Below are 21,624 nucleotides of genomic sequence, written 5' to 3'. Positions count from 1 at the left end.
CAATCACCTAGTCCAAATACTTTATTTTCCTTTTTGCCTAGATGGAGAAATAGTATCATGAAGACTGATAAAGAATTGCCCAGGATCTCAAGTGGCATTGAGAGAACTGGGATTTGAACCAAAGTTCTTTAACTCCTTAATCACTTTTTCCCTTACATCTAGTAGAGTATCTGGAAATACTTGAAGAGAATTTATTGTAAAATTTTCAGGTAAGCATTTACATGTTTGAAATCACCAAATGATAAAAGTCAGGGGTTGTTTTAGTGTTTTTTTGATTGTCTAGTCTTAAGAAAGTAATGGAAAAATGATAATACTGAAGATTAAACTTGGAAGTGTGTCATTTATAAAATGATTTTCCCCAGAGAGCCAGTTCTTAAACATTTGCCAGCATGCCCCTTTCTACAGCATACTGCTTCTAGCAAAGCTATGTAGCCACACAAAATATATTTATATATGTGTGTGGTGTATGGGTATACATATACATATATATGATTTATATACAGACACACACACACACACACATATATATATATATATATTCATGAGAAAGAGAAAAAGAAAGACCAACAGAAGATAGAGAGATAAACAGTTTGTTATTCCTTCTTTCTTGTTTTCTTTTGTTGATGTTTCTTTTCTCTCTCTCTCTCTTTTTTTGAAGAGCAATTTAGAATACATTCCTGTGTAATTTTTCTTTTCTTAAGGCTGAAAGGCTTAGAAACTCTAGTTGTTGTTTTGCTTTGTTTTCATTTAATAATGAATTCTAAAGAGCATACCTCAATTATGAAGAGCTAACATAACTGGGAAAGGCACCTTAATGGAATATGTTCATTTCAAGCTGCAGTTTCCACTTTTTCCCCATCAGTATACACTATATATGTGTTTTCTCGACTTATCTTAAACTTTTTATTATTGTTGTTCAGTCATTTTTCAGAAGTCTGACTCTCTGTGACTTAATTTGGGGTTTTCTTGGCAAAGATAATAGAGTGGTTTGTAATTTCCTTCTACAGCTCATTTTTACAGATGAGGAACTGAGGCAGAGTTAAGTGACTTCCCCAGAGCCACACAGTTAAAAATTATGTGGAGTCATATTTAAACTTAGGTCTTCTTATCTCTAGGCCCAGTGCTCTATCCACTGAACTACCTAGCTGCCCTATCTTGAACCATAACCCTGTTATTTTTTATTTATATATAATAAACATTATATATATATGTATATATATATATATATATATATCCTCTGCTGGTTATGATTTGTAGGATTTTACTATTATAAGTTTGTGAAGTTTAGGTTCCTGATGCAAATCAGTCATCTCATTGAGCTAATTTCCATACTGATGAATAATAATGGGATGATTTGTCTTTAAGCTGAAATTCCCCCACCTATGATTCGAGTTTAAATGTAATAAATGTATACCTCCTGTAACAAAGAAAGACTTATGTAATATGAGTTGCTGGGTACACTCTGCCAAGAGGAATTGCTGCCAAAGCTAAAAATCACAACTTCTTGAGGCTAATGGAAAATATATAAAAACACATTCATGAAACCAAATCTGTTAAAACATACATACAGATAAGTGTGTATATACAGATATAGATGTGTGTATACATGCAAATATATATGTATGTATATAGACACATAGCATAAACATCATGTGCACATATATATTATATGTTTATACCTGACATTTATGCATTGCTTATTTATCAATAAATTTATATATACTTACTCACTTGAGCCTCATAGGAAGCCAATGGGATAAAGGCTACAGATATTATTCACCTTTTGGCAAATGAAGACCCCTGAGGCTCCAAGATTTTCTTCTCTTCCTACTTCTAATCTGTTGTGGGGATTGAATTTGAAATCTGTTCATCTTCCAGCGTCTAAGGTTCTCTGTGCTATGCCATTCAACAAAATGCATATTCATATAATTTATTAAAGCATATGTATACTATGTCCTTATAATAGTATCAATATATTAATTAGTGATATCAATAATAGTCCTATATTATGCAGAGCAGTGTGTGTATGTATCTCTAGTGTATATGTATCAACCCATGGTGTGTGTGTACGTGTGTGCATGTAGCTATAGTCTGTATATGTATATAGGTGTTTAGTCCCTAGTATATATATATATCATATATATATTATATATGAATGAATCGATAGTGTGGAAGTATATATGTATTTATCTAGAGTGTATATGTGGATATATGTATATCTATCTATCTAATGTATATGAATATACTTATATATCGTATTTATATATGAATCTATATTTATCTAGTGTATATGCATATATGTATTATAATTCATTGTGTATGCATGTATAGTGTATGCATACATGAATTATATATATCCATAATGTGTTTATGCATCTATTATATGCGTACATGTATTATGTATATCCACAGTGTGTGTATGTAATCTAGTGTGTACATGCATGTATCATATTATCCACAGTGTATATGTATCTGTAGTGTATGCATACATGTATTATATACATCCACAGTGTGCATATATCTATAGTGTATGCATACATGTATTATGTATACCCACGGTGTGTATGTATCTAGTGTGTACATACATGTATTATATATATATATATATATATTCATAGTGTGTATGTAGGTATCTATAGTATATTCATACATGTATTATATATCCACAGTGTGTATGTATATATGTATCTGGAGTGTGTGTAAATATATATATGTATCCAGATGTATGTATGTGTGTATGCATGAATGCATGCATACATGTATGTATCTATGTATGTGCAGTGTCCCAGGAGCCTGAGGGAAATCATAAGCTTATAAAACACACACACATGCATATTTGCGCCCACAAACATGTAGATTTTTAAAATGTAAGCCTTACATATACATATGTGTCTGATAAAGCAGGGTACAGATTTTGTATAGATTAACTTGACTTATGATTTGAAAAATACATCTTTTCTGAGCCTTGGCTGATCTCGATTAAGCTAAAGGAAAATAGCTCCTCGAATGCCAGCCTGATAGGGGATATATATATCCAAACAGCAGGGAGAGCTTGGTGAGGCACCAGTCCAAAACTGGAAGAAGCCTGTCGCGTCAGATTTCTCTGCGCACAGCTAAGGGTCCTAGTTTTCTCTAAACTAACAACAGATCTCTCTCTATCAGCCCAGGACACTTCTTTTATCCAAGACGCCTATTTTTGGTGCAAAAACAAAACAAAACAAAAACCTGAGGTTTCCCTAACGTGTGAGGATGCATTTTAAGTACCTTGAATAGCAAAGGTCTCCCAAAACCTTCGGCATGGTTCCATAACAGCTCGAGAACAAATACTTTCGAAAGAAAAACGCTTTCCGTTTTAGAATGAAAGTTATTGAGAAACATTGATTTAAATATAAAACCTCAATTAACTTGTGACTGTTGGCCAGAGTTCTTCTGGATAGTGAGGGATTTTTGTTCCAGGAGAGTCTTTGAATTAGCGTGTAACCCTGAAATTCTGTGAAATTGCAGAATGCTATTCTTTATAAGATGAGCACATCATGGTAAGCATGGATATTTATCAACACTAGGAATCAAGAGCATTACATAAAAAGATAGCCTAGGAAAACAATTAAGATGGTTCTAATCCCCTTTCACGTTAATACGATTACTTTAAGTGATGTTAATAGTATTTCATTACAAAATTAGGACACCACGCAATGCGTAGCATATAGTAGACATCTAATAAATGTTTGGTGATTGATTTAGCTGAATGATATCATAATAAAAAATCACGCCATAGTACAAAATGCCCGATAGAGACACCAATGTATCTTAGGTTCGCTTTCCCCATAGCTACCAACACAATCAACTTTGAAATCTGTTTTGAGCTCCTTTTTGAAACTGGTTCTACAAAATGGTTAACGAGGTCTTTATTAAGGTCGAATTTTGAACCTGAGAGGGGGAGGTCGGAGAACCTCCGCCATCCTGAAGTGGGATGCTGGATCATGCGCATGGGGTCCCTTAAATCCTTGCATACAAAATCCTTTTTCAAGTCATGTGAGCGATGGGTCTTTAACATTCTAAACCTGCTATGGCTGCTGGGGCAGTTTATCACGGAAGAATAGAGAGAGCCTCTGGTGGTGTCCAAAAGGAAGAAGAAGAAGGAGGAGAATTCTGTGTTCACAAGCGGGGCATTGTGCAGCCAGGGCTTAAAGAGGTGTTGCTGTTTGCTAAATTTCATGATATGAAAAGACAGGCTGACTTCAGTCCTCTTGCCGGGCTGGCTCAATGCTGTTGGTGCCATGCGTGGGCTGGCAATCCCTCCTGATTTCTATGTACCACAGCCCTTTTGCATGAAAATGCACCAGAAAGGCAGTCAAAACACCTGCTTTCCTGACAAGGCTGATTAATGCTTTGATTTATCCCTCTAAGTGGGATCTAGTCTGCTGTGGCAGGGGCCTTGAGTTGGCATATAATTCATCAGACTGTGAAGGTCTTCTTTTCTATGTCCCAGAGTTTCAGCTGTGGGTGTCTTTTGTACCTGCTTGAAAGTTCCATTAACCCTAAGAATACTCAGCCCAGCTGGAAGCCAGAATTGTTGTTTTTTTGTGTTGTTTTTTTTTTTTAAATCAATATTGGTTCAGGCTTCTTACGTTATTAAGTGACAGTAAATTCACTGGACTAATTTGAGAGGCCTCTGGAATATTCATGCTTGCATTTCTCCGGATTCTACTGGGCCCCAGGGACATGGGGCAAAACAAATCAACAGACCATTTGACAATTTTTTTCTCCAAGTTTGTTCTTGTCTGCTTTTAAAAGCCAAAATTGACCATTCTTGATTTGTGTTGTGGAGGGTCATGATTGGCAATAGATCTGACTGGCCTAAAGGTTTTTTCAGCTCTCTATAAAAGCTTAATTACAAAGTAACAATGGTGGTAAAGTTTAATGCAGGGCTGAAACAGAACGCAGGCTTGTCTACATATAAGAAACTCAAAGAACTTATTCTTGTAAATTTAAGTATGTAAAGAAAAATGTACCAAAACATAGATGATGCAAACTAGTGTCAACGTGGAATCAAATCTTTCTAAACTACAAGTTTGAGGACTTCTAGATTCCACGTTGACACTAGCTAAGACACTTTCTTGTTTTATTATCACTAAAACAAAAGCAAAAGGAAATAACCTTTTTGTCTTTCCCAAAGAAGCTTGGATTTTTTACTCCTTTTATGTATAAAATGAATAGTCCTCAAGGTACACTGATATCTTCAGGATGTTAAAATTACTCAAGGAAAAAGAGAGATGACATGATCAAAGGATTGTGGAAAGGTCCTGTGAGATACTGTAGTCCTACCTCCTCATTTTAAACATGAGCCAAGGCAGGAACTTTTTTCTTCTTTTTGCCTCCCCAGGATTTAGCATAAGACGAAGGTGTTTAAATACATTAAACATGGTTGGAAACATAGTAAATGAAACTGAGATTAGAACTCAGGTCCTGTGGCTACAAGTTTGGAGTTCCTCCCTAATAAATGTCATTCTCTAACAGTGAGTAATAAGCTTAATGTACCATCAATATCTGGTGGCTATCTGGCTACCTGTTTTGCTGTAGTCACTCTAAGGAGAATGTCAATGGAGTTCACATTGACCTCTCCTTGTTTCAGAGCTGACATTTGTTTTAGAAGGTTGAGTGCCTTTGGTTCATTTTTAACAGATCTCCTAGATCCAAATACATTATGATTTCTCGATTTAATCAAGCTCAGGGGCAACAATTTATTTTAAAGATAGAATAAAACATAACAAAACAGGGCCAACCCCACTGGGATACAACAGCCATTCTCTAGGATAGTGTAATGGAGAGTATGTTTAAAAATTGTATCAACACACAAAATTTTTTAAAAGATTAATTTAATTAAAAAAAGAAAGTCTATGAGGAGGAATATCCCCATCCCAAGAGAAATTAAGAACAGCATTTTTATAAATACTGTGCGTTTCCAATGGAATAAGACAGCTTAGGCTCCTGGCACTCTACTGTCTGCCCCATTAAGTTCACTTCCTATTTCCTTGCGATTTTTCTTTCTATTTTTATACTCCTTATCATGCCCTGCTTTCAGGAATCTGTAAAGGGCAAGGGAGTATCAGGTGAATGACTTTTACCACTAGGTATGCTCCATTACTGGAAACTTATCTTCTTGCAATCACCCAGTGGCACAGACAGATAGCAAGGGTTCAGGAAGCAGCCACCTGAAAGTAGCCAGGTCTGTATTTGTTCTCCAATGTTAATAACTACCACTTGCTCTTAGGGAGATTACAGTTTGTGTGAAAACTCTGGAAGGTGAGAGGTTCAGTGCCGATAAGCCTTGGCAAGTAGAGATGTGTTTCTAAAGCACATTTGAAGTCATCCAAGCCTTTGGAACACAATATCATAGAAGAAAAGTAGATTAGTGCTTTGCTTTAAGGAACAAGGCAAATAAAAACCTATCACTCAGTTAACAGTCATTGATCAAACACCTACTATATGCTAAGCACTATGCAAAGTTCTAAGAGTGTAAAAGGAAGAAAAAGTACCTGTCCAAAAGGAACTCACAGTTTCATGGGGGAGTCGATAAGAAAACACCTGAGATAGAAAGATACTTCCAAGTTTTCAATATTACTCTATCTAGAAGGAACAAGTACCCTGAAAACAGGTAAAGGGTGATGTGAGTATCAGGGAATGAGAGCTAGGTATGGAGTCCAAAGACCTGAGCTCAAATCTCAGATCTGATATTTAGTGTTTGACTTTCTTTGGAAAAGGGAATTTCACCTACTTTGTTCTCACTTCCTGTTCTGGAAAATGAAAGGTGGAGGATGTTATTAGCTGATCCCTAAGGATTCTAATTCTAAATTTAATGATCCTCTGAATGTCCTATATCAAAAGAAAAAAGTTATATTTGTGTGGAAAATAGTCAGAGGTAATTTCATGAAAAGAAAAAGAAATTGATTGACTACAGCTTGATGGTAGAGAGAGGTAGCTAGGTGGTTCAGAGGATAAATCACTTAGACCTGGAATCAGGAAGACCTAAGTTCAAATTCAGCCTCAGGCATTTAGTACTTATATGACCAGATCGTGGATAAGGCACTTAACCTTTGTTTGCTTTAATCTACTAGATAAGGAAATAGAAACCACTACAATATATTTTCCAAGAAAGCTTCCTGGGCAGTATTGCCATGCTGTGGTTCACAAGATCACAAAGAGTTGGACACAACTGAATAACTGAACAACAAGGATATAGAGAAAGCATCTAAATCTCTTTTAACTATATTCAGGGAATTCAAGATCTCCTTGGAGAATGACTTCACTTGCACCCAAATGAGAAAGCAAACGAAAGCATTGCTCAAACTTTCATGAATTGGTTAAGCTGGAAAACAAACCATGGAAATTAGACATCCCTATGTGAATACAGAATTATCCAGTCTGACACAACACTGCTTCTCACAGTTCTAAGTTTGAAGAAATACAGGGAATAGTTTAGATGACAAAGGAGATTATTCATCACTTCTCAGTTTATTATGAATTTTAACCCATTTTCCTTGGCATTGGCAAAGAGCAATTCATGTGTGTGTGTGTGTGTGTGTGTGTGTGTGTGTGTGTGTGTGTGTAATTATACTCCTTACTTTCAATGGTCTTACAAAAAAATACTACATATCCTCGAGTTGAGAATATCTCCAATATGTTGTCTGTACTCAGTTTCCATGGAAGCTAAGGACAAGTGAGGGAGAAAACATAAAAAAAATTCAGAATGATGCCAGAATCAAAGTTTAAAAAAATGAGGATGACTAATTAACCCCAGAGGATCTTCATTTTCTGTACATATATTTCCTCCTGTGTACCCAAGATGTGTTTATTCATTTGATTATAAATGTATCCAATATGTTTTATGTAAAGATTAAACACTAAAGGTTTTGCAAATAAGGATGGTACCAGAGGTCAATACATATTTATTGAACTTCCTCAATTATCTTTTCTTGTTTATTTCTGAAAAGCTATGTTTTATCTGTTGTGTTGATTCTTTTCCCTTTAGAGATTCCCAGTATCCTTGTCTTCTTAACTGATGCTACAAAAATATTATGTTTCAATGAGACCTGCTGAGGCCACATCCTATGAAAGTCTGTGGCTTCAGGTATGAAGGTAGATATCTCATTATCTAGGCCAGGTCTTAGCTCCACAAGGACAAGAAGTCTCAACTTCAACATTAGTGTCAGAGCATCATTGAACCCCATTTTGTCAAGGCTTTTCTGTCTGTTTGTAGAAGTACATTTATTCCCTTTAGTAACTAAAATGCAACTTACCATGCTAAATATTACTATGGAATTGACATTATAATTATGGATTCATTTCTTTCTTTTTTTAATACAAAATCACTATTTGAGATAAATACTAGAGAGAGGCAGCATGGTGAGGGGGGGAAGAAGTCTTAAATTTGAAGTCACAGGCAGCCAGCTCAAATCTCAGCACTGCTATTTGGTGTTTCTATGACCTTTGAGAAAGTAATTTCATCTCTGCAGTTGTTAATAGCTATCCTCTAGAATGGACAGGGGTGGATCTTATGACATCAGAATTTCTTTCTAGCTTTTTATCTTTGATTCTCAATTTTAAATTCATTCTTCATCATGACTTGCAGCCGACTCCAGGCTTTTGATGGCCCTTCCTAGAAGAAAAAGAGGTTTGTCATGTCCTCCTCCTCCTCTTAGCAAAAACAATAACTAACATTTACCCAATTTCTTAAGATTTTCATTGAACTTTATATATACATACATATATATATATATATATATATATACATATATAATTTCAAGCAAGAATTTGAAAATTTTTGTTTCTCTATATAGGAAACTTTTACTCCTCCCTAGAAACTACTCTGGACTTTGATAGGTGTGCCTTTGCCCTATCTTGTGTTGAACCAAGCCCAATTCCTATCCTGGTCAGTAGTTAACCACATTTTCCATCTATCACATCATTTCTTCCACAGAAGTAACCTGAACTCCACTGGTGAAACTCCTTTTAGGCGCTGATAGATGAGTTTTTATTCTGTGCTATATGAAACCTAAGCTTCCCTACTTCATGGCCATCAGCTTCAAACCAGGCCAATTCTGGGGAAGCTTTCCTTCCAGATCTCCTTTATTTATTGGGTTCCACCATTTGAATATAAGCTCCTTGAGGGCAGAGACTGTCTTGCCTGAATATATTTATATTTCAAGAACTTATGAAATGCTTAATAAATTCTCTTTCTAATCCTCTACCTACTCATCTATCCCTGAGCTAAATTGAGAGAAATTGTTTCCAAGTTTAATAAAATATGATAGATTTTTTTGACACAACATTTGACACACATCATTCAAGCAGTTCAGATTGGGGGTATGGACCTTAAACTGGGGCAGGTGAAATGTTTTAGATGATGATACTGATAATTATTTTAATATTGTTTTTCTTTGTAATTATATATTTTTATCTTACACTTTTAAAAACTTTATTCATAGAAGGAATCCCTAAACTTCTTCAGACTGATGAAAAGTTTGATGACAAAAAAAAGGAGAAAAAAAAAGCAGTTTAAGAATCAGTGACCAAAAGGGAATGTTGATCTCAAACTGATGTCAAAAAGAGGTGAGATCAAATCTGGTCTTAGAAAATTATATACTTGTATGATTCTAGAAAGGTATTTAATCTCTATTTGCCCTGGCTTTCTTGACTATAAAATAGGGAGAACCTACTTATCAGGGTTGTTGAGAGAATGAAATGAGATATTCTGTAAAGTGATGAACATAGTACCTGGAACACAGTAGATATTATGTTCTATAAATGCTTAGTCTCTTCCCCTTCTCTTCCTCAGACACTGAAGATCTACAATTTTTATTAGTGGACTTCTACAGCAATACAAACACTGATCCTTGAAATACTGAAATCCTTGTAAACTATGCTAGACAATGAGTTTTAAGAGAGATTCCTTGCCCTAAAATGGTTTGCAATTTGGTTAGGGAGAAAGAACATATACAAATATCAAATGATATACTATAATAGAAAATATTATGAGAGGTACAGGGAAGGAATGATCATTCCTACCTGAATAATAATGAAAATCATACTAGATCTAGATGAGGCAACCATTTAAATGATGCTTGAAAGTCCTTAGAATTTGATAAATAGATATGGGAGAAGTCCAGGTCAAAAGTATAGAATTGTTAAGAATAATTTTAAATGAGAAAAACTGAGTATAAGTACTGGAGAAATGGGAGAAGGAAATGAATTTATGAGCTGCTATCCTATATTCTGTTGAGGAGAAAAAACTAGCATGCACTATCACTGCATTTTATAATCTTCCATGAAATGCCCTCTTACCAATGGCTCATTTGGATCTCCAGAACAAGTGACTAGTTTTGGATATTCACCAGGGAAATTGAAGCTAGTTGCATGGTATATGCTGAGAGGACTTTATGAACTCTGTACCATCTATTTCATTACAAGGTCTTTCCTGGCAAAAAGCAAGGGAAATGATAGTCCAAGAAGTTTGTTTAGCTATTATTATTCTCTACTCTTTGTGGTAAAATGAAACCCTTCAGCTTCATTAATTAATGTTTACTAGTCCCATTCAACAGTTCCATCAGTTGTCAGACTCTCCTTCCCTTAGTTGCCAGATAAAAGCCTGGAAAGGTAAGATGATAGGCATCCCAGGGAGGGGACTTATTAAGTAATTTGAATTTTATTGAATTGAAACAGTCATCTCCTGAAAGGTTTTGAGCAGAAGAGAGACATTATGGTATCTGTACATATGAAACATTAATACATTAGTGGCAATAAAGGTATAATGGAAGATGATTAAATTGGAGATAGTGAGGCCAATGGAGAGGCTATATTGCAGTGATCTCGGCAAGAGGAAAAGACCACATGATTTAGCTGGATGAAATGAAACCATTGTGACATGATAGAAAAAGTACTGGTTTGGGGAGTCAAAGGATCTAGTTTTGAAACCTCATTCTGAAAATTCTTAGCTGTATGGCCTAGAACAAATTACTTAACCTTTCTGGTCCTCAACTTCATCTGAAAAAATAAGGGGATAGGAGTAAGTGATTTTTGAGATCCTTCCCATTTTAAATCTATGATTCTAAAAAGCCCAGCTTATATGGCAAAGATTACATTTCCCCCAAAAACAATGACTCCTATTGAAACTTCTTTGGATTCAGTAATCATGTCAAGCAGAGAGATTCAATCCACTGGTCAGAGAGAGGCACATCTATACATCTTAATTTTGAGATTCCTTTCAATTTCTTCTCAATATCTATTAAATCAAAGACTAGTTCTGATTTTAGCATTTAATGTTCTCTCTGGATCCAAGCTAAATCACATGAATATATGGATACCTACAACACACAAACATACATTCATGAGTTTTATGTGCATGGCAGGTAAATATTCTTTTTGCGGTGTTCATATTTCCTAAAGCTGGGAGGGTGGCCATTCTTGAGATGTGTCATTTTTAAAATAAAAATTTGGGAATTATTAACAAGTAAGTTCCCTCCCCATGTAAAGTGGGAGTCATATAGTGCTCTATAGCCCCACAGCAAATGTCTGACAGTATATTGAAAGTAGAGTCCTTAACACTTTGGAATTAATATCCTTGAAAGTAGGACTATAAAACAAGTCCAAAGATATCCTAAGAACTGGTACAATTCTTTCTTTGGCTTACTTTAGCTATGCCTCTAGCCCAACTTTGTTTAACTCAAAGCAGAGCTGTTACTCTATCGTTTTAGGTAGGTAAAATTCTATGCTGAGGCTTGAGCTCAGAATCTTGGTGTTAATTGCTACATAATACAACATTCTGTCACCTTCTTATTAGGGAAAGTTTTTGTGTCATTTTTTTTGGCAAAAAGCTTTTTTTTCCCTTTAAAGGGAAGCTTCCAAAATATAATAGAAGATTGTTTGAGGATGCAAGTCAGTGCTTCTTTATGAATTTTAAATCACTTTTCTGTGGCACATAATAAAGTTGGGAAATGAAACACAACTGGTTTGAATAAAATGTTTGCTTCTCCTTTCAGTCTTTAAAATATTACTTAATCTAAGGGGTATTTTCATAAATGCATAAAACATGTTGTTCAAAATGCAAAATTAATAGAGTGCATATTTCTTCCCCCATATTTTCTGGTTCACCAATGATAGGTCTATTCAGACATATGCATTTACTTTTCCCCCTTTCTCTCCCTACACAGGGAAGTTATGGAGAACATATTTTAAACATTTTTCTGCAAAATTATTTTTTTTCCTGTAAAACAGCTTGACTATGTAAAATATTTTAAATCCAGCTGGAGGAGACTCTTACTCTCAGTAAAGCCTTCTCAGGTCTTCTGGTGCAATTGGTCCTTCTCTAGATCAGAGATCTAAGAATCATAGAAGTCATAGATTCCTAAATATTTATGTTGAGGCATCTTTTGACACCATTTTGTCCAATTCCTATTAGATTGTAGAAACGAAAACTGAAACCTAACTAGGGAAAATGGCAGAATTAGGATTTGAACTCTCATTCAGGCAACTCCAAATATTTTAACTCAAGTCCTCTGACAGCCAGTTCAGTATTTTTCCATTATCCCATTCTACCTCCCAATTGAAAGTGCCACTAAAAAGAAGAGTGGGACTCTCTACTTTTGCATAATACAAATGAGGAAACCTTCTTTTTCTTCCATGTCTGAAACAATCCATAGCTCAATTTCTGCAAGAAATGAATGGGAAAATCATATTTGTTAGTGCTTTATTGAGAGTAAGTAGTACATAGTGGATAGCATGGTGAACTTGATATCAGTACAAACTGGTTTTAAATCCATTCTCAGACACTTCCTATGAACCTGGGCAAGTGCTTTAGTCTTTCTGACCCCCAGTGTCCTCTTCAATATAGTGGGACTAACTAAATGAATTGCCCCAAAGGACTGTGAAGCTCAAATAAAAATATAAGCTTTAATATATTCCCAAAAATGTGAGTTATTTTATTTATTTTAGCAAGGTACTTTATCTCCCTGGCTCCCAATTTTCTAGTCTGTACCCACATTATGTGCCCTTTTATTGTGATTTGCAGCATTGGCAATGAAAGGATTGGGATTCTGGATGTGGCATTGGGAAGACAGGTTAAAATCCTACCATTAACTGGCTGTGTAACCATGGACAAGTCAATTTATCTGAGCCTCATTTTTCTGATCTGTAAAATGGAGATAACCAATACTTATAGTATTTCCTTTAGAAGTTAGATATGAGGCTCAAATGAACCACCACATGGCTTTGTAGCCTTCTTCATACCATATTTTTACACTTCAATTTTTACCTCTAATCCAGCACACTAGATAGTGGACTGGACTTTAAAACAAATGTCCCTAGATTAATGAAATCAAGGATCCAGGGTACAGATGGGCAGATAGGGTATTTGTAATTTTTTCAATCAAAGAATCTCTACTTGTGCAATATACACCTATACTTTTAATTTTAGAGAGTTGCTCGAGAATAAAAAAACTATTCTGTAGCATCACATATCTAATAAAGATTTGAGCTTAGGAATTCCTGACTCTACTTCCGCAATACATTGGTATCCACAATTGTCAGTAAAACTAGAAGTAGGTCTCCAGTCCTCAGAATGCTGAATGTATGGAAGGACTTGGATGAGAATCCCACAGCATGGACAGATCTAATGACAACATTTAGGATATGAGTCATTGAAGAGAATACCTATTTCAATAATGTTAGACATCAATAAGGATACTGGAGCATCAATTAAATCTCCATATTGTTCCCAACATCTTTCTTTTTAGTTATGTGGCTTTCATATTTCCCTGTGTTCCTTTTGAATTATTTTATTCATGGGAACTTGCTTTTAAGTTTGAAATACTAACGGATCTTTTTTCCCCCTTCTCTGTTAACTGAAGACCCATATTTATAGTATTTGCTTGGAGGGTGTTCATTTGAATTATCATTGAAAAGGTTGCTGTCAAAGAGAGAAAAACATAAGAGGATGATTCAATGAAACATACCCTTTTGTCTAACTCAGATTTACTTCCACATGACTCTTGGGTCTCTATCTCAGAGAGAGAGCAGCAGCAGCCCAAGTTCAATTATTCATGTTCTCTAATTAAGCCCTGCTGATTGTGCCGAAATGGAGATTTGATTTTGAAGAGAATGTGTCCTTAATGTTTTCCACAACAACAATAATTTGTCAAAAGGCAATATTAGTCTCCCTAGCATCCCAGAGTGCATCATCTTGGGACTTCCAGAATATTTTAGAGTCTGCATGTGGATTCTATCCAACACTTTGAAAGTCCCCTAATTGTTGACTTTAGGTTTTGGTTAGAAATGACACAAGTATCTAATTTCTTACTAATGAGTCTTTAGTCATTGTATATAGTGTACACATTAAAGAATTATTGTGCCAGGTTTTGTCCCTCTGTATTATTAATCAGTTACCATTTGCATACGTGAAGAGTCTGCCTTCCAGGGACGGGTGAGGTATTACAGTTTTATATTTATATACTCAATCCAATGCAATCCAAAAAGGAAAACAAAACACTAAAAGGCATTGTCCCAGATGCTGAGATTCAAAAACAAAACCAACTGGTGACTAATTTCTCTGAATGAAAATCATGTTACAAATAGGAGTTGGAAAACAGTGTCTTCCTTATACATGGCATTCCATCTTTTGCCTCCATGCCTAATGTAGACTGACTCATACTGAGAATGGAATTTTCCACTCTCATATCTTCAAATTCCTATCTCCTCTCAAAACTCACATCATATTTAATCTGAAGTGAAGGGTTTCATGATGCCTCCATTCAACTCTTAATACTCTCCCTGTTTCAAATAAAATTTTCTATATTTGTTTTTTTGTATTTACTTATCTACATATGTGCTGTTTCTCTCTAATAATCATTAGGACTTTTTTATTCATATAGCAAAGAAATCATAGTATCTAGCATCCAAGACTTAGTAAAAAGTTTTATGAATTAAATTTAATTCTTCCTTTCAGCAACTTGGCTTTTTCATGCTTTCTTGGCTCCTTGATATCATTCATGAATGACTGAATGGATAAAAGGATAAAAGTAATTTCCTAAACATTTATTATATTCCAATCACTAGGCTAAGCAGTCTCTATCTACATTCCAACAGGCATTAAAAAAAACACATAGAGGGGAGCACTGGAGGAGTCTGGCTCAGCCATTCTAGGATTCTATGAACAATAACAAAATTGATTTGATCATGCTTCCAGAACAAGAAAAGTGTATACAAAAAGTAGAGAGTAAAATAAATTGTGGCTAAGGTCTGACTGAAATAGTGGCCTTTTTGAGGTAATTCACTGATCAGGACAGCAAGACTCCAGGACAGAAACTCCAGAGATGAAAGATTATATTCCCTGGTCATCAGGGAAGCCAAGCAATGCTGTCAAGAAAATGGCCACAAAGTAGAGGACTATAGCCACCACTGACATAGGTGTTCCTTTCACTTGTGCTTTCCTTTATAAGATGGTGGGTAATTCATAGTGTCTTGAGAAATATGTAATTAGTTCTTTATTTATTTAAATATCAGATTTGAATCAGAAGTGTTCAAAGTAAAGATTTTTCTCCCAATAGAAAGCTTCCCTTCTTGGCAGTTGCCTTGCTTTTTTGTGGGGGAGGGGGAAAATGTAGGTGAGTAAAAGCTTTTCAGGTTCATATAATAAAATATTGTCTTTTTTATGCTTGTCCCTTCTCTTGTTCAAAGTTCTTGTGCTTGCCAAAGTCAGGAACATTATCTCTTTCAATTTTCCTCCATTAAAAAACGATACTGTCTTTCGTATGTAGAATAAACATTTAGTAAAAATTTAATGTGACATATGGTATAGGTTGCTAGTTTAAACCTTTTTTTTGGTTAAACTGTTTTCCCATCTTTCTAGTAGTTCTCATTGTATACCCAAATACCTAATATTCTTTGATTTTAATGCACAGTATGTTACTGAGGTCTATTATTTCTTATTCTTGCTTCATTTCTCTACTTCTTTGTTTTTGTTGTGCTAAACCTCTACCAAATACCCCAGTTTTGCTGATATAAGTGAGCTGATGTTCAGAGAAATCAAACAATTTTTTTCACATTCATGAAGCACAGAAGTTATAAATATGAGATTTGAACCTGAACCTTACCTGAATCTAAACCTGGCATGCTTCCCTTTATCTCACATTATCTCTCTTTGAAGAACCGAAAAAGAAACAAACTAGAGTGCATTTTGAGATTGTGGCTTCAATCAAATTAGTGAGCAACAGGCCAAAAGTAACTTGAAATTATAATTGGATTGTGATTCATTATCCCATCTATGGACAGATCTGTCTAGAAGAAAGAAAAGTGGGATATCACTCCTAACATTTTAGAATATAAGGGATTATCTAGTAAAATATATCACCACATATAAGGATTCTCTGCTATGACATTATCTAAAATATATGCAAATCCTTCTAATGGTAAGTCATTTACTAGTTCATAAACTAGTCCATTCCATTTGGGCTCTGATTACACGGAATAGTGGTACCACCCAGAAGAATTTAATTTTAATAGCACATATGAAAAATGCAATGAAATCTAGAAACTAAAGTCTGTTAGGAAATTATCCTTGTTCAAATTTGGGTTGTAATAGATGGTCCCTGAGATCCTTTCCAATTCCAAGATTCGTTGTTATTCTGTGCAATTCTTGATGAAATCAAAACAAAACAAAAACCTCTAAATCAGAAAAAAATGGAATATTTAGTAATGTTAACATAACATAACATAACATAACATAACATAACATAACATAACATAACATAACATAACATAACATAACTTCTACAGGATAAGGAGGAAACATGAATTGAGAGTAATGACAAAGAATCTTAAATGGGGACTTACAGAAAGCAATTGATAAATTGTTATGAACTTTGTTTTTAACTTTTCCATTCATATTTATTTATATAATAATGTATTTAATTATGGATATTCTTATCTTCTCCATTAGGCTGGAAGCTATTTAGATGTTAGCATTTTTTTTTTCATTCTGCCACACAGTAAGACAATTAGGGTATGTGTGGGGTTCAGGGAGGACTAGAACCTCTGCCATTTGGATTTGCCAAAGCATTTTTCAAAACTGCTCATTTATCTTTGATGTCCACCATTGACTCAACTCTCACCTGTGGCTCCAAGAAGCTGTAGCATGTACCATAGTCATACTCTGGTAAAACCAATACAGTGAACAAGATAAATAGGTTGAAGGTAATCTACAAGCCTTGGACTCATTGGTGAGTTGGAGGGATGTCTGCTGCATGCACGAGAAGATCTCCTTCCTTAGAATGAACAGATGAGAACATTGTGTTCCAAAGACCATGAAGGCAGCTGAAGCTGGTTCTGTGCAGCATCTCAAGCTTGGTCAGGAATCGGAGATGCCAGTCACACGCTGTGTCCTGAGCTATTGCCAATCATTCTGACTTTTTTATCTTGCCACTGGACTTGGAGGATTCTGGAAGAAAGAATGAGATTGATAGCTTTGTGTAACTCTGCCTTACTTAAATCCAATTCATGTTTAAATTAAGACATCATCCTGTGATGTCAGTGGTCCTATTTGAAAATGAAGGGCAAATAAGAACAACAATAGATAAATAAATCTTTTTTTTTTTTTTGGTCCTTTTGAAACCCTTACCTTCTCTTTTGGAATCAATACTGTGTATTGGTTCCAAGGCAAAAGAGTGGTAAGAGTTAGGCAATGGGGGTTAAGTGACTTGCCCAGGGTCACTCAACTAGTCTGAGGTTAAATTTCAATCTGGGATCTCCCATCTCTGGGTGTGACTTTCTATCCACTGAATCACCTAGCTGTCCCCTAATAGATGAATTATTTCTAAGCTATTATGGCTGGTTGCACTATGTTCATGGTTGAATACTTAATGAAGAATTTTGTAACTAAAAATAATCATAATTTCTATCTTTACTCCTCTAAATATAAGAAGATATCTAGTTTGTTACCTATAAACACACTTAAGATTCTCAGTTCCTTTTTAACATTTATTATATTAATTTATTCATTAATTTAATGAGCATTTGTTAAGTAACTCCTGCAGAGAAAAAATAGCTTTTCCCCTGTAGGTATTAATCATATTTTATTGGGGAAGAATAACATATACATAATTTTAAAGTAAATATAAGCAAAATAAATACTGTAATTGTCTGGGGTAGATGAAATAGATTGTGCCATCAGTTGATGAAGATCTGGATAGGTCTTGCAGGTGAGATGGCTCCAGAGCTCAGCCCTGAAGGAAGTTAATTAACTAACTGATTTATCAACAAGAAGTTATTAAGTACCTACAATGGTGCTAGGGAACTGGGAATATGAAGTTCAAAAGGAAAGGCAAAATCCTGCTTGCTTGTAATCTGTCAGGTAAAATAATGGGCGGGCAAAGTAGAGCAAGAACGGTAAAATAATACAGTTCTTGGTTCTTGGTCATTCCTTGTTAGTTCAGAGGAGATGAAAATTGGATAAGCATCCATTTTATGGCTTTCACCTAAATCAAAGATTAAAATATTGACTGCAAGGACAAATTTTTAAGATGGTTCCTTCAAGTTGAAATTGTCCCATTAAAGTCACTAATCATTAAACCATTTTGAATCCACTCATCCTCACTAGCCACCAAAATATATATGTCCATTTTGTGTGCAAGGTTGGCAGGAGCAGCTGTGTCAGATCCTTGTTTGAAATCTTGGTAAACTATGTCCTTACCATGATCTGATTATTTAGTGACCCTGGCAGAAATGAAAATTATATTTATATAAATCCTCTTTCTTAAAATCAATACTGTGTTTTGGTTCCAAAACATAACAGAAATAAGGGCTAGGCAATGGGGGTTAAGTGAATTGCCCAACCTAGGAAGTATTTGAGATCAGATTTGAACCCAGAACCTTCTGTCTTCCACTGAGCCACCTCACTACCCCTAAATGCTGTTTTGAATAAGTTGTGCTCATATTTATTAATCACTGTTTCCCTTTTTATAGGCTATAAACCATGTCTTCAATAGTATATTTTGCGATTTGGACCATGAATGGAATAGAAATTTACTGATCTATAGTTGACAAACACATCACTCTCCTTTTTCAGAGAGAGGCACATGCTTTGCTGCAATCCCACCACAAGTTCATTTGAAGACCACAGGCAGAATTTGGGCAATTGCAGCTAACTGTTCCTTCAGTCTTCAGAGAGGCACTATGGGATAGTAATAGGGTTTGGGACTTGAAGAGGTGAAGAGCTGCATCTAAGCCTGCCCCCAACACTTAGTATGACTGTGGGCAACTTATTTAACCTCTCTGAGCCTCAGTTTCTTCATCTGTAAGATGGAAAACTTATTAACTACTGTAACCAACTCACAGAGTCATTGTGAGATTTCAGTGAGATATAGTATATACCAAGGATTTTGCAAAACTCCAAGAATGACATGAATGCCAATATAGGAGAATAGTAAGAGAATCATTAATTCATGGGATATAATATTCAATGAGAGAACCAGAAAGAAATCAAACAAATCCTTTGGCCATAGTTATCTCTCTACAGAAGAATGCAGAAGGGATGGTTCTGCTACCTACTGTGCTGCACTATGAGTATTATTAGGTTAACTACAAATATTCTTGTTCTTTAGCTTTTCTTTGTTATATTCTTCTACCTACTACATCCAGAAACCAGTTAGTATTACTTCCACTCCTTCTGTTTTTTTCTTCAATTCCTCCTTGAAGCATTTCAGTTTTTCAAAAACAAAACAAAACAAAACAAAAAACCCTTTCTGATCAAAAGAGACATTTCCCAAGTACTTACATACAAAATGGCATCACCTTCATGACCTTCAATGCTGAAATTCCTTTTACTCATAGAAATTTCTTTCCTTCTCCCCTTCTGACTCATTCTTTCTATTTTTTATTCTCTATGCAACCTTCTGTCCTTCTAATCTCCTGTGTTCTCCCAATCTATTACAATTGCTCTGGCCACACTTTCCTTTCTTCAAGGTCTTGGCATTATATTTTGCTATTTCATATAGATACTTTCCTCACTAAGGCTTAACATGTCTGAAACAACTCATCATCTTTCCTTATGAAAAGTTCTTCCTCTCAAATTATCCCTATCTCTGTAGAAGGTATGGCTATGATTCTAGTCACCAAAGTTCATAAATTTAAAATCATCATTGATAATTTTTTCTCCTAATCACTACAACCCCCAAAATGTAGATATCAAAAAATAAAACCTATAGCTATTATTGCCATCTATAGAAATATCTTCTGGTTGCTTTGATCAAATATTGAAATTAATCACCATATATACATGCATACATATACATATACTTTTACACACACATAAATGCCTATTTGGGAGAATCTGGGATTTGAATCCTGGTGCTTGCCTAGAAATTGCTTATTTTGATTAGTGGTTCTCTCCTCTTAACTTTTTAATTGTGAATTTCTAGTAATTTTGTCAAATCTCATTATTTTTTCCATATAACATCTCTTGAATCCATTCTCTTCTTTCACACAACAAATAAATATTTCAGACACACTTCACCTCTCACCTGTACTATTATAGTAATCTGTTAATTAGTTTTTCTCCTTCTAATCTCTCTCCTCTCTAGTCTACCTTCCAAGCAGCAGCCAAAATAATTTTTCTGAAAAAAGAGGTTTGGGTATATAAATTCTCTGCTCAGAATCTTTTAATGACATTCTATCACCTCTCAAATAAAATAAAAATTTCTCAGTCTTAAATTTAAGACTTTTCATAATCTAGTTCATTCTCTGTCATTTCATGTTACTATTTGACTATTTGATAGATGATTGATTGTTGCCCTAGTGGGACTGGATTAATAGTTATTTCTTTGACTACTTTATTCTAAGTTACATATTTGTGCATTTGCAAAAACTACCTTCCATGTGTAGAATCCACTCTTTCCTCATTTCCCTATGCTAACTTGCTTAATTTCCTTCAAGAAGCAACAAAGCTTAATGATTATGAGGCTGGCAGTGGATCCAGGAACACCAGGATTCAAGCTCTTCCTCTGACATGTACTGGCTGTGTGACTGTGGTTACTTAACCTTCAGTCCTCTAAGGTGAGTCTCTAGGAAGGTGGTCAAATATGGAAAAGTATTTTACAGTATGATTCCTGTATGGTCCAGATCAAATTGCTTATTATTTCTGAGATGGGGAGAAGAAAGGAATGGAGGGAGATGGTTGGATCTTATAATTTTGGAAAACATGTGGAAAATTATTATTACATATAATTGGGAAAATAAAATATCTTTGAATAAAATAAAAGATGGCCATAGGAATTGGTAGATAGGAATACTCATCCAGGAATTCCCTATAACTGAAATTAGAATTGTTTTTGTTGTTGCTATTGTTTTTGCTCTTGTTGTTAAATGATGTGTCTTCCCTAAGGAGAATTTGTTGAAGGACGTGAAGAAGGGTCCCCGGTGATGAGAAAGCATGGAGAGGCTGTAAGTTTCAGTAATGGAATGTTGTGATCACATTGAGGGGTTTATTCATCTATTAAACAATAAATGTATGGCGTGTTGAAGGAATCCTAATATTGTGCTCTGGAGAGGAACAGAGGAGATTCCAGGATGAAGTAACAGCAT

The 21,624-nt window shown here is 35.0% G+C and overlaps 1 long non-coding RNA gene across 2 annotated transcripts in view; it reads right to left on the bottom strand.

The window, feature by feature from the left end:
• Positions 1-12,743: 12,743 nt before the first annotated feature.
• The window catches only part of LOC103101252 (uncharacterized), a 205,521-nt gene continuing 196,640 nt past the window's right edge, over positions 12,744-21,624 (bottom strand). For both annotated transcript variants that reach the window (XR_008912898.1, XR_468853.2), the window contains one exon: positions 12,744-17,485. This is a non-coding gene — a long non-coding RNA (uncharacterized LOC103101252). The remainder of the gene's footprint in view (positions 17,486-21,624) is intronic.

This window comes from Monodelphis domestica, chromosome 6, assembly GCF_027887165.1.
Source record: "Monodelphis domestica isolate mMonDom1 chromosome 6, mMonDom1.pri, whole genome shotgun sequence".
Lineage (NCBI taxonomy): Eukaryota > Metazoa > Chordata > Mammalia > Didelphimorphia > Didelphidae > Monodelphis > Monodelphis domestica.
This window is presented reverse-complemented; position numbering and strand designations above follow the sequence as displayed.